We start from the raw sequence: 12,196 nt of genomic DNA, 5'->3' as shown, positions 1-12,196 counted from the left end.
TGACATAAATGGACCTTGAGGCTATTATTCTTAGCAAAAGAAGTCAGATAGAAAATGACAAATATGTATTATTTCACTCATATGTGGAAGATAAAAAAAGAATCACATATGCAAGGAGAACAGATTGGTGGTTACCAAAGGGGAAGTGGGAGGGGAGAGGGCGAAAAGAATAAAGGAGCTCATACATATGGTGATGGATAAAACCTAGACTATTTGTGGTGAACAAGGTGCAGTCTATAGAGAAAATGAAAAATAATAATGCACACTTGACATTTACACAATGTTATAAGCCAATATAACCTCAAGAAATCATTAAATATATACATTAAATCATTAAATACATACATATATATGTGAGATATATATATATATGTAACAAAAATCAGGAAGGACAAAAAAGTACAGAGCATTGAAAATAACTGCTAAAAGCAACAACATGATTGAATCTCAGAAGCACAATGATGAGAAGAACAAGGCAAGGATTTATTCATTAATTTTAAGCTTTAATACAGTGAAAGGAAGCAAATTTATTCAGTAAATTGTGTATAGATCTACACTGGAGTCATAGAGAGATGCATCAGAGGCTTAAGTTAATGACAGTCTCATAAGACAAGAATAATCATATGCTGGTTGAGTCAATCCAATTTCTAACTCCATGGCGGCATTACCTCCTCCTTTTCCCTGTATCTTCTCCATAGCTGTCTATCTTAAAAGCATACATGTGATTACATTTAGGGTCCACCCAGATAATATGGAATAAACTCCTCCTCTGAAAATATTCTTTTCCAAATTAGTACAATCATCCTTTTATCATAACTTAATACCCGCAAGTTAGGAAGGTTAGAGTGTGGATGTATTGTTTTGAGGGCCAACATTGAACTCACTACAGAGACATCATCTGGTCACTCCATGGAAACATCTAGTAACAACTTACCCAGAGAGGAATAGCAAGATTTCTGTGTCTGGGTATCATATTCAAGTATGACATCTTCATTTGCTGCCACCACCTAGTGACCCTGACAAGAACCAATCCTAGGACAAATCCTCTTCATGGAGAAATGAGTGAATCTCTACTCTTCCTGTACATTCCTTATCTCTGAAGTCTCTGTAATGAAAGATAACTCTCTTTATTGTTTGGTCATACTGAACTTGGAGTTTGTTCTTTCTTATTAGAACTGAAGGGTTTATCACAGTTGAATTTAATTATCACAATCATCTCATACCACTGAGATAATCTAATTATGCCAATTTTATAGACAATGAAACTTAATATGGTGGATGCCAATGCTGTCTCAGAAAGATACGGTTCACCAGTGACTGATCTCACTAATTACTAAATTGAGAAATGAAAGGTCAAATCCCTTGCCCTACTGTAAGCCTAACTTTGGGGAGCAATTAACATGTTCCTACCATGGGATCAGGTGGAAGCTAACCTGTAGATATGCCTACAGTCATATTTCAGTCCTGTCCCTGCCCTATCCACTTCCTAAAACTTTCCTTCTACTGAAGTCACACATACACACACACACACACAACAACAACACTAAAACTAGAAATCCTGCATCAGTCTCTGCTTCTAAGGAACCTGAGCAAATAAACTGAGTTTAGAGAATTGAAATCTCTTGTTAAACGTCACAGAACCAGATAAAAAGCAAAGTCATGATTCAAGGCGAGGTTGATAGGTTCTTAGCCATTATGATATCTACTTATTTAGAAGAAATAGCAGATGGAAGAATCAGGCATTCTGCCTCACCCAGGATTTCTGTCACTTTGACTCATTCTATAATCCACAGTTCAAAGTAGATGGCACAATCACAGCAAAGGTCCTCTTCTGATGAAATTCCTCAAGGCTCCCTTCATATCCTTGTTCCTCAGACTGTAGATGAAGGGGTTCAGCATTTGAGGGACAACAGTGTACATCACTGAAGCCACTGTAGTCTTCCTGGAAGAGTTTGTCACTGCAGAACTAATATATACTCCAAAAGCTGTCCCATAGAACAAGGACACAACTGAGAGGTGAGACCCACAGGTGGAAAAAGCTTTAAGCTTTCCACCCACTGATGGCATTCTCAAAACAGAGGAGACAATTTGAGTATAAGAGAAAATGATCCCAGAGAGAGGAATACCCCCAAATAGGACAGCCATAAAATATATCAGAATGCTATTGATAAGTGTATCAGAACAGGCAAGCTTGAGGACCTGAGCAAGTTCGCAGAAGAAGTGAGGGATTTCCAGGTCCTTGCAGAAGGACAGCTGTAACATCATCAGACTGAGGAGGAGGGCATCCACAATGCTAAGAAGCAAAGAGAGTAGAATCAGCAGGCCACAGAGACGAGGGTTCATGATGACCATGTAGACCAGTGGGTGACAAATGGCCACATAGCGGTCATAGGCCATTACCGCAAGGAGAAAATTCTCAAATAAACCAAAAACCAGGAAAAATCCAATCTGAGTGAGGCACCCTATATAAGTGATGCTCTAATTCTGGGCTTGTATGTTCACAAGCATCTTTGGGATCGTGGTTGTGCTTACACAAATGTCAGTAAAGGAGAGACTGGAGAGAAAGAAATACATGGGAGCGTGGATTTTGGAGTCAGAGCTGAAAGCCAGAATGATGAGTAGATTTCCCACGATGGTGATCAGGTAAATGAGTAGGAACAGGCTAAAGATGAGGGGCTGAAGTTCTGCATTATCTGTCAATCCCAGGAGAAGGAATTCTGGAGCACCTGTGTGATTTTTGGGCTCCATGTTGTAGACAAATCTGAGGGAAGAAATCGAGTAAAAAGAAAATAAAAGTAATGGTCCCAGGATAAGCGGCAGAAGCGTCAACTGGGAACTTGCTGGAAATGAATAATGGTAGTAGCACTCCAGACTTCTGCTGATAAACTCTGGGTTCAATATCACTAGTCTATTTTAACAACCTCTACAGATGAACTTGATGTATGTTAAGTTTGAGAACCATTGCTAAAAAAGAAAACTTTATGTATATTGTGAGCCCAAGACAATATTCAAATCTTTCCCTCTGCTAATTTCTCCTTCCATCATCACCTCTCACTCTTCCTTTTCACTCTACTTTTTTTATTGACCCCTATATCTATTGACAACCAACCGTATTACCCGCTTTGTGCCAAGTCCTGAGACTGAAACAAAGATTAAGACATGGTGTTTCCTTCAGAAATGTTTCTTGCATCAAACAAACAGAAAAACAAGAAAGAAGTTATCTAACCTCTCTTGTAAAGTATGGTCCACAAACTTTTACATTCTTCAGAATTACCTGAGGGCTTGATAATTTACAGGTGGGTTACATCAGATAATCTTAAGCATGGGAAATGTTAGGTAACATGAGATTACATCAAGGACATGAAGTACCTGGTTAGTTCATGGCAAAGACTGGGTCTGTGATCAGATCATCTGACTTCTGAATTGACTCACTTGACTAATTTCTTTTAATGCCTCTGGATAGGACAGAATTACCATTCCTAAAATGTCAGTCAGATTTTGTAATTTCCCTCTAAAATTGTAATATTTCATCGTGGACAATACTACAACTCACTTCACTTTCCTGTAAGGTCTATCCACCTCTACCCAATAAGTATTGTGGTCAGGAGCATAGCACCCATCCAAGTATACGCTCTCCACCTGAGTAAAGATTAGAAAATATTACCTCTAGACTTGAAGTTCATAAGACTCTCCCATGGAAACACTTCTCATCTTCAGTAGTAATGGATTCTAAGATAAGCTGGAAAACTATGCTAGTGAGATTCTTTTTCTCATCCAATGGAAATTTTTTCCCTTGAGGTGATGGGGGCATATTATTAAAAAAAAAGCTAAATGAGAGAAAGAATGAAATGCATAATCTTCTAAGAGAAGAGACAAATAAAAATTCGATTTTCAGTCCTTGGAAGACAGGGACTTGCAAGATAACAGAGACTTATATGATACTTACAAAATAATCGTGGTTCTTATTAGCATTGTCTTTGTAAAGGAGTGGACCTCCTGCTCATGGGACAAAAAGAAGTGGCCATGACAGACTTTATCATTGGGAGTATTACTTAGACTCAAACAGGCTGATTTTAATCCAGACCAGGACTTGCTTTGTGAAGAGCGAAAGCTGTTCACCTATACATAAAACCTGACGTCTTCATTTGTATAATGGGAACTGTCATAAAAACTTATGGAGATTTTGCAATGATGAGAAACAAATTAAGGGAAAGCATCCAGCACAGCACTCAGCATTTGGGACTCTTGTATTGATATTTCTTATTGTGATTTTTTTTTTTGTCTGCTATGAACAACAGCTTCTAGTATGTTTCCCTCCTCAGTAGAAAGCAATGGGGTGGGACAAGTTGAGGAAAAACGATTGAGAATGTCCCTGTATTATAACTGCAAATTTTAGGGAAGAGTTTCTGAGCTGAAACTCCACCTGGGAACATTTATTATGTAGAAAAGAAGAACTGAAGAAAACATCAATGATATAAATATTCATTTGAAATGGACGTATGATGAAATATATAGCACTTAAGACAGGTCAAATCATAAAAACAATCAGATATATGTATCGACATAAACAATGAAAGCTACAGGAGAAATAATTTTGCATGACAAAAATACATCTGCATGACAAAATTTTAAATATTTTTCATCCTACATAAATATGTTTATTTTCATTATTAATTATTCAAGAAAAATTAAAATGAAGAGCTTGATACTCATCAGTCAAATTTATCAAATTCATGCATTTCACTATTTTCATTGTAGGTGTTTTTATTGCAATTAATAATACAGGCATATGTGAAGTGCCTGTATCATGAAAAGAATCTAGATTCCTTTCCTTCCCCACAGGAACCACTACATGAATTTCATATAAATTATTCCCCTGAAACTTTTACTGTAATCATTACTATTCTATGAACAATTGCGTTGTTTAGCATTTTTAAGCTTTATATAAACCTAACCATACTGTAAATGTCATTTACAGTTGGCAACTTTAAGTAATTTATCCTTTGACTTATCTTGATGTACTTAGTCTTGCTTCATAAATTTTAATTAGCAGCAACTATTCCACTACATCATTACATCGTGATTTATTTCTCCATTCCAAAACTGATATGTATTATGGTTAATGCATTTCATCCCATATATGTTTATGAATACACATACAATCTAAGCCATACAAGAGGTATACCATCACATTTTAGACGGTGTTGTCTCTAGCAAAGGGAGAACAAAAAACTGAGGGGTATACAAAGGAGGAGTCTTGTATATTCACATTATTTTCTTACTTTATAAAAAATACCAGAAACCGATATAGCAGAATGTCAATATTTTTTACTTCTGGAATAAGGGAAAGGTGGCCATATTTTTTTCTTATACTATTTTTGATGAGGTGGTTTGTTTTTCGGTTGTTGAATTCTATGAGATATTTATATATTTTGGAAATTAACCCCTTGTCAAATATGTGATTTGCAAACATTTTCTCCCACTTGGCAGGTTGTATTTTCATTTTGTTCATGACTTCCTTTGCCTTGCAGAAGATTTTTAGTCTGATTTAACCCCATTTGTTTATTTTTTCTTTTGTTTCCCTTGCCTGAGTAGACATCATAGTTGAAAAGATGCTTCTAAGACAGATGTCAAAGAGTGTACTGCTTATTAGACTGTTGGTGGTGAGTGTGATCCAGTCTATGCAGAAATTGAAAAATAATAATGTACACCTGAAATTACACAATGTTGTAAACCATTATGACCTCAATAAAATAATTGAAAAAAAGCATGAATCCTTTAATGTCTATGCATAGATCGAGATGTGTAGTTCTTGTGTGACGTACAAGAAATTTCCTGATGTACAAAAGCCTCAGTTGACTTATCTTTGCAAGTGTTCTGTGGAAGTCAATGCAGGAATCGCTGCACTACAAAACATGATGACACCAATAAGGGAGCTGTCCTCAAATTGCGATGCTGGACATCATGCCTAGCTCTCTCTCCCTTCCATGATGACCATAACAGAAAGCTCTCTGGGCACTTTCTGGATTCTTTCTCGATTTCTTGATTCTCCATCATAGTTAGTTAATCACCAACACGCAGAAATGATTTTGACTAATGGCCCTGCTTTTTTCTACTGTTTGGAAAAATGATTCCCGTAATCCTGACAGCTTTCATCCTCCCAGGCTGTTTCACACTCAACATTTCTTTCTAAAATTAAAGTCTATCTCCGAAGAAAAATTCTTTTTTTCATAGAGATGCATTACAAAGTTTTGCAGGAGAGCCCAAAGACTGCAGCCAATCCCTTAAGAATCCAATGATTCAATTAATTTTACACAACCATGCTTCTCTGTTTGGACTCCAGCAGAGATGAATGAAAAACACAGCAAGATGAGGTGACCAAGGAAAAAGATAAAAGCTCAAATACATTCATACAAATAAATCAATAAGAAGGAATCAGAGCAAACACAGTACAAGGAAAATATTACCAATCTTTGCTCTTCCTAGATGATAACAAATCATGTGATAATATTTCTCAGACCAGAAAAAGCAGCTAATAAATATTATAAACGTGGTAAATAAATCTCATTGTTGAAGACAATGTGAAAAAATAAGTGAGAGCAAGAAATTTAAAAGATTAATGAATATTAGCAAGATATGGAACACATGTAATATTGATACTAGTTATATTTAATGAGATTTTTATCTTCCAGGGGTTGTTGAAAATGTCTGTAGTGGGTATATGGTTGACTTCTTAACAGGAATTACATACTGGAGGGTGAGTTACTCAAAGCCTTTCATAGTAATAATTTTCCCCAACGAAGGAATTACATTCAGAAGGTGATGATTCTACTCTTAGTGATGAGACAGACAGATTGACTCCATAGAATGATCTATTAACAACAGATATTCTATTAACAATTGTCCCAGGGCAGAACAGTCAGTTTTCTGTTTCCAGAGATCATGTTTGGATATGACAGTTACATCTGTGCAACCATCTGGACCATGAAAAAAAAAACAAATGCAGATTTGAGGCACCACATGAAGGAATGAATGAAGCCTGACTGTCTAGTTCATGTATATTTCTTACCACTGAAGCTCTCACAATGAAAGATAACCCTGCTTTTTTACGCATTTGATGAGATACAATTGAAGAAATTTATAAATTTAAGGTGTTTAATGTGGTTATTTGACATACATATATATTGTGCATTCATTACCACAAGAAAGTTAGTTAACACATCACCTCATAACTCTCTTTATTGTTTGAGTAAATTAGAATCAAGAATTCTTTTTTTACTACAACCAAAGTCCTCCTCACTGAGAAAGTGCAATTATCACTTATCATGTCAAACCACTAAGAAAAACTGATTATGCCTATTTATACAAAATGAAACTAAGTGTAGTGGACGTTGACGAGGTCCATCCCTGTTACAGTTTCCCAGTGACTGAGTTCAGTGGCTACTGAACAGAGGTATGAAACATCAGCTTCCTTGCCTCACAATATTAGTAACTCTGAAGTGCAATTCTTATTGTCTGAACCACGGGATCAGGTAGAAGCAGTCTCTAATAATCACAACAGCCTTGGTTAAGTTTTTTCACTGACGTATCCACCTTATCCACTTCTTCTAAAAACATTTCTCCTAAAATCACTATTACAAGAACCCCTGACTCAGGTTCCCATCTTAGGGATTCTGACTTATGAACTGAGATTAGAGACCGGACATCACTTGACAAACATCACAGAGCTAGGAAAAGTTAAAATTAGGTTTTCATGCCAATTTAAAATGCTCTTGGCCATTATGCTATCTGGTCATTTTAGAAGTTGGTGATGAAAGTCAAGCATTCTGGCTGGCCCAGTATTCCTTTCACTATGATCATTCCAGAAACATCAGACCAAAGCAGATGACACAATCACTACAAAGAAGCTACCCTATGGATGATTTTTCTCAAGGCTCCTTTCATGTCCCCATTCCTCAGGCTATAGGTGAAGGGTTTCAAATTTGAGCAACCACATTGTGTTTCACTGAAGCTACTGCAGTCTTCCTGGAAGAATATGTAAATATAGAACTATTGTACACCCCCAAACCTGTCCCATAGAATAAGAACACAGGTGAGAGTTGAGACCCACAGATGGAAAAAACCTTATGCTTTCTATCCACTTATAGCATTCTCAAAATAGAAGAGGCAATTTGAGTATATGAGAAAATGATTTCAGAGGGAGGAATACTACCAAATATGCTAACTGCAAAATAAGCCAGGACAATATTGATGAGGATATCAGAACAGGCAATCTTGGTGCCCAGAGAAATTTCACACAAATGGAGGGGGATTTTCCTGTCTGTATAGAAGGACAGTTGCAACACCATCAGACTGTGGAGTAGGGCATTCAAAATGTTATTCAACACTGAGAGTAGAATCAGCTGGCCACAAAAGTGGGGAATCATGGTGACCACATACCTCAGTGGTTGGCAAATGACTATATAGCTGTCATAGGCCATAACTACAAGGAGCAAATTTTCTAAATTAGTAAATTTTCTAAAAAGCAGACCTGTGAGAGGCAGCCTGTATAAGTGATGCTCTGATTCTGTGTTTTTATGTTCAGCGGCATCTTTGAGTCTGTGGTGTTGCTTAAACCAATGTTAGTAAAGGACACATCAGCAAGAAAGAAGTGAGGTGTGCAGATTGGAGTTAGTGATGACAGCTGAGATGATGAGCAGATTTCTAGGACAGTGACCAAGTAAACTGACAGGAAGAGGCTGAAGATGAGGGACTTCAGTTCTGGATTATCTGATATTTTCATAAGACGGAACTCTAAACTATCTGTTTGGTTTCTGATTTCATGTTGCTGGAAAATCATCAAATGCCAAAACCAGGAGCATCACCAGTAGCAAACACTATCTCAGTAGAGAAGGGGATGAATGCATGGAATTGCCAACACAGTGCCTTCTGTAAGCACATGGTTGCTTTTTAAAAGGAACTGAAGCTGATATACCAAGTTGTCAACATGGTTAATTCAGGAAGGAGTTAATGTGTGAGTGGTCATTTTTTTTAGTTACACTATCTATACTATTCTGATTATTTAAAATTTTTGTAATTTTATAAGATAAAAATGTAGAATAAGGAAGTAGCTTGAAGATTCCATCTGGATCCCATGAGACCTCAGTTCCATGTAACACAAATAGTACAAATATACGTCAAGGACCAGAAACTGGAAAAAAAGGTGAAGTTTACCAATCCTTCTGCACCCTACCACCATAGGAATGTGAGAGGATTTTATAGCAGTCATCCTGTTTTAGAAGACATTGATTTTTGCTCAGGAAGAAATGTCAGGTACTGGTCATAGTAGACTAGTACAAGTTAAGTAAATAAGAGGTACTTGCATATCAGTGCAGAGGTACGAGGAAGCATGTGAAGAAGATGACAGACAGGAGGATCATGGGTGACTTAGTTCTATTCATCTAATATAAGTACACTCTTTTTTTTATTGGGCCTGAGCTAACATCCATTGCCAGTCTCCTTCTTCTCCTTCTTCTCCTTCTCCTACTTCTTCTCCTTCTCCTTCTTCTCTCAAAAGTCCCCCAGTAAATAGTTGAATATTCTAGTTGTAGGTCCTTCTGGTTGTGCTATGTGAGACACCACCTGAGCATGGCTTGATGAGCAGTGCTGTGTCTGTACCCAGGATCCAAACCAGCGAAACCCCAGGCTGCCAAAGCAGAGCACATGAACTCACCCACTCAGCCCCAGGGCCAGCCCCAGTACACTCTTCACAGCTTCACCTGGATGAACCTGTAGTGAAACACCTGCCCTCATTTCCAAATATTCAAATAAGGAATATTACATTACCTGTTTGGTGTCAGAGCAGAATGATGCTTGACATCTCCTCTGAATGTATCATCTGAGAGATCTGTCTTCAGGAAATTCAAAGAGACTGAATGAGGTACTAGGTTCCTGGGAAAAAGGATCACCTATAGGAGGAGGCTCAGCTGTGTTACTTCTTTACTGCAGAAGGATTATTGAAGGCAGTGGTTAAAGGTTGATGGGAATCTCTGTAACCCTGGAGTTTCAATTTCCAAAGCTCCTCACCAGCTGAGAAACTTTATTGTCACTGTGATCCAAGGCAGTGCAAATCCTTAAAGACCAAGACTCCAGGGAGAGGAATTCAAGGTGGATGGTTTCCTGACTCTGAGGCGTAGTATACACTATTAATAATGCAATTTATAAAGAAAGAGATAAAAACCCTAAAAGGCATATGGAATGATAAAAGACCCCATCCTGAGCAAGGAGAACAAAGCTGGAGACACCAAACTTCCTGATATCAAATTATGGTACAAGACTATAGTAATCAAAACAGTATGGTACTAGTGTAAAAACAGACACACAAGTAAAACAAAATAGAGTGCCTATAAATAAATTTACACATATAAGGTCAAGTAATCTTTGATAAGGGCTTTAAGAATACACACTGGGGAAAGGATAGTTTCTTCAATGAATGGTGTTAGAAAAACTGGGTATCCACATGCAAAAGAATGAATTTGGATGCATATCTTAAACCACACAAAAAAACCAACTCAAATGGATTATCGAGTAAAACATAAGATCATAAATGACAAAACTCTTAGAAGAAAACATAAATAAAGCTCCATGACTTTGACCTTGGCAATGAATTTTTTACTATGACACCAAAAGCACAAGCAACAAAAGAGTAAAATCAACAAGAGGAACTACAAAATACTAAAAGGCTTCTGCACAGCAAAAGGAAATAAACAACAATATGAAAAGATAACCTATAAAGTGGGATAAATATTGCCAGAGCATGCCTAGGATAAGGAGTTAATATTCAGGATATATAAGGAACTCATACAACTCAATATCAAAAAATAGTAACCTGATTTAAAACATGAGCAAATAATCTAAACAGGCATTTCTCCAAAGAAGACATACATGTGGACAACAGGTATATGAAAAGTGTTAACAACACTAATCATCAGAGAAATGTAAATTAAAACCACAATATGAAATCACCTCACATATGTTAGGATGGATGTTATTAAAAAAGAAAAAAGTTAACAAGTGTTGGTGAGGATGTGAAGAAAAGGGAAGCCTGTTCCATTGTTGATGGGAATTTAAGAATGTAAATTTGTACAACCACTATATAAAACACTATTGAAGTACCTCAAAAACTTAAAAGAAGAATTACCAGCAGTCCCACTTCTGGGTATATGTTGAAGCGAAATGAAATCAAGATCTCAAAGAGACACCTGTACTCTTATGTCTATTGCAGCATTATCAACAATAGCCAAGATATGGAATTAATCTTAATATCCATCAATGGATGAAAGGATAAAGAAATTGTGGAATATACATACAACAGTATATTATTCAGCCTTAGAGAAAAAGTAAATCCTGACATTGTGACAGCATGCTGAATCCGGAGGACCTTATTCTAACTATAATAAGTCAGATGGACAAAGGCAAATATTGTATGATCTCACTTGTATGTGGAATGTAATGTAGTCAAAACACAGGGAGCATAGAGTCAAAAAAGTGTTTACCAGGGACTGGGAAGAGAGAAAGATAGAGAGGGTATTTCCTATTATCTTTATGAAACAATGATTTGGAAAAATTCTCTAATGATATATTAAAGGTGAATAGCTCATCGGGATGTTAATGTTTAAAGATGAATTGCAATACAAAAACTCTGCTTCCAAGATGAGAAAATATGAACAAGCATGAAGTTATGAAAACAAGTAACTCTATCAGAATGGATCACTATCATTTGGTGTAAATTTGGATTCTACCACAAGTGAGTTTATTCCAAGTTCCAGCAGGTGCTTCAGAAATAAGGAGATTTTCAAAACTATATGAGAAGTCTCCGTCTCCACATTTGTTTGCTGGGACCATTATGAAACATTATAAGGGATATTACAAGGATAAGAATAAATAGACAATATCACCAAGCACAGTCCTTGGCATACGGGAACTTCTTAATATCACCTATAGTGATTTGTAAATGGCATGACCATGAATGGACAAACTGGCAGGGTTCATCATAGGGAAGTGAGTGAGGGGTGGGACAAGATGAAAGAAGAGGAGAGAAAGAAAAAATAATCCTGGCATGGTAACTGCAAGTTTCAGGAAAGAATTCATGCGCTGACATTTCCACTGTAAATCTTGCTCAAGTATAGAAGTAGAGGGAGGAAGCAAGCCTTGGTAC

General features: G+C 36.9%; 2 pseudogenes; both read right to left on the bottom strand.

Moving 5' to 3' along the window:
• Positions 1 to 1,812: 1,812 nt before the first annotated feature.
• Positions 1,813 to 2,748, bottom strand: LOC124233967 (olfactory receptor 7G2-like; annotated as a pseudogene).
• Positions 2,749 to 7,976: 5,228 nt separating this feature from the next.
• LOC124233960 (olfactory receptor 7G2-like) lies at positions 7,977 to 8,839 on the bottom strand (annotated as a pseudogene).
• Between the last annotated feature and the right edge of the window lie 3,357 nt (positions 8,840 to 12,196).

Source organism: Equus quagga, unplaced genomic scaffold (genome assembly GCF_021613505.1).
Source record: "Equus quagga isolate Etosha38 unplaced genomic scaffold, UCLA_HA_Equagga_1.0 554_RagTag, whole genome shotgun sequence".
NCBI classification, from domain to species: domain Eukaryota; kingdom Metazoa; phylum Chordata; class Mammalia; order Perissodactyla; family Equidae; genus Equus; species Equus quagga.
Note: the sequence above shows the minus strand (reverse complement) of the source record. Positions and strands in the feature narration are given on the sequence as shown.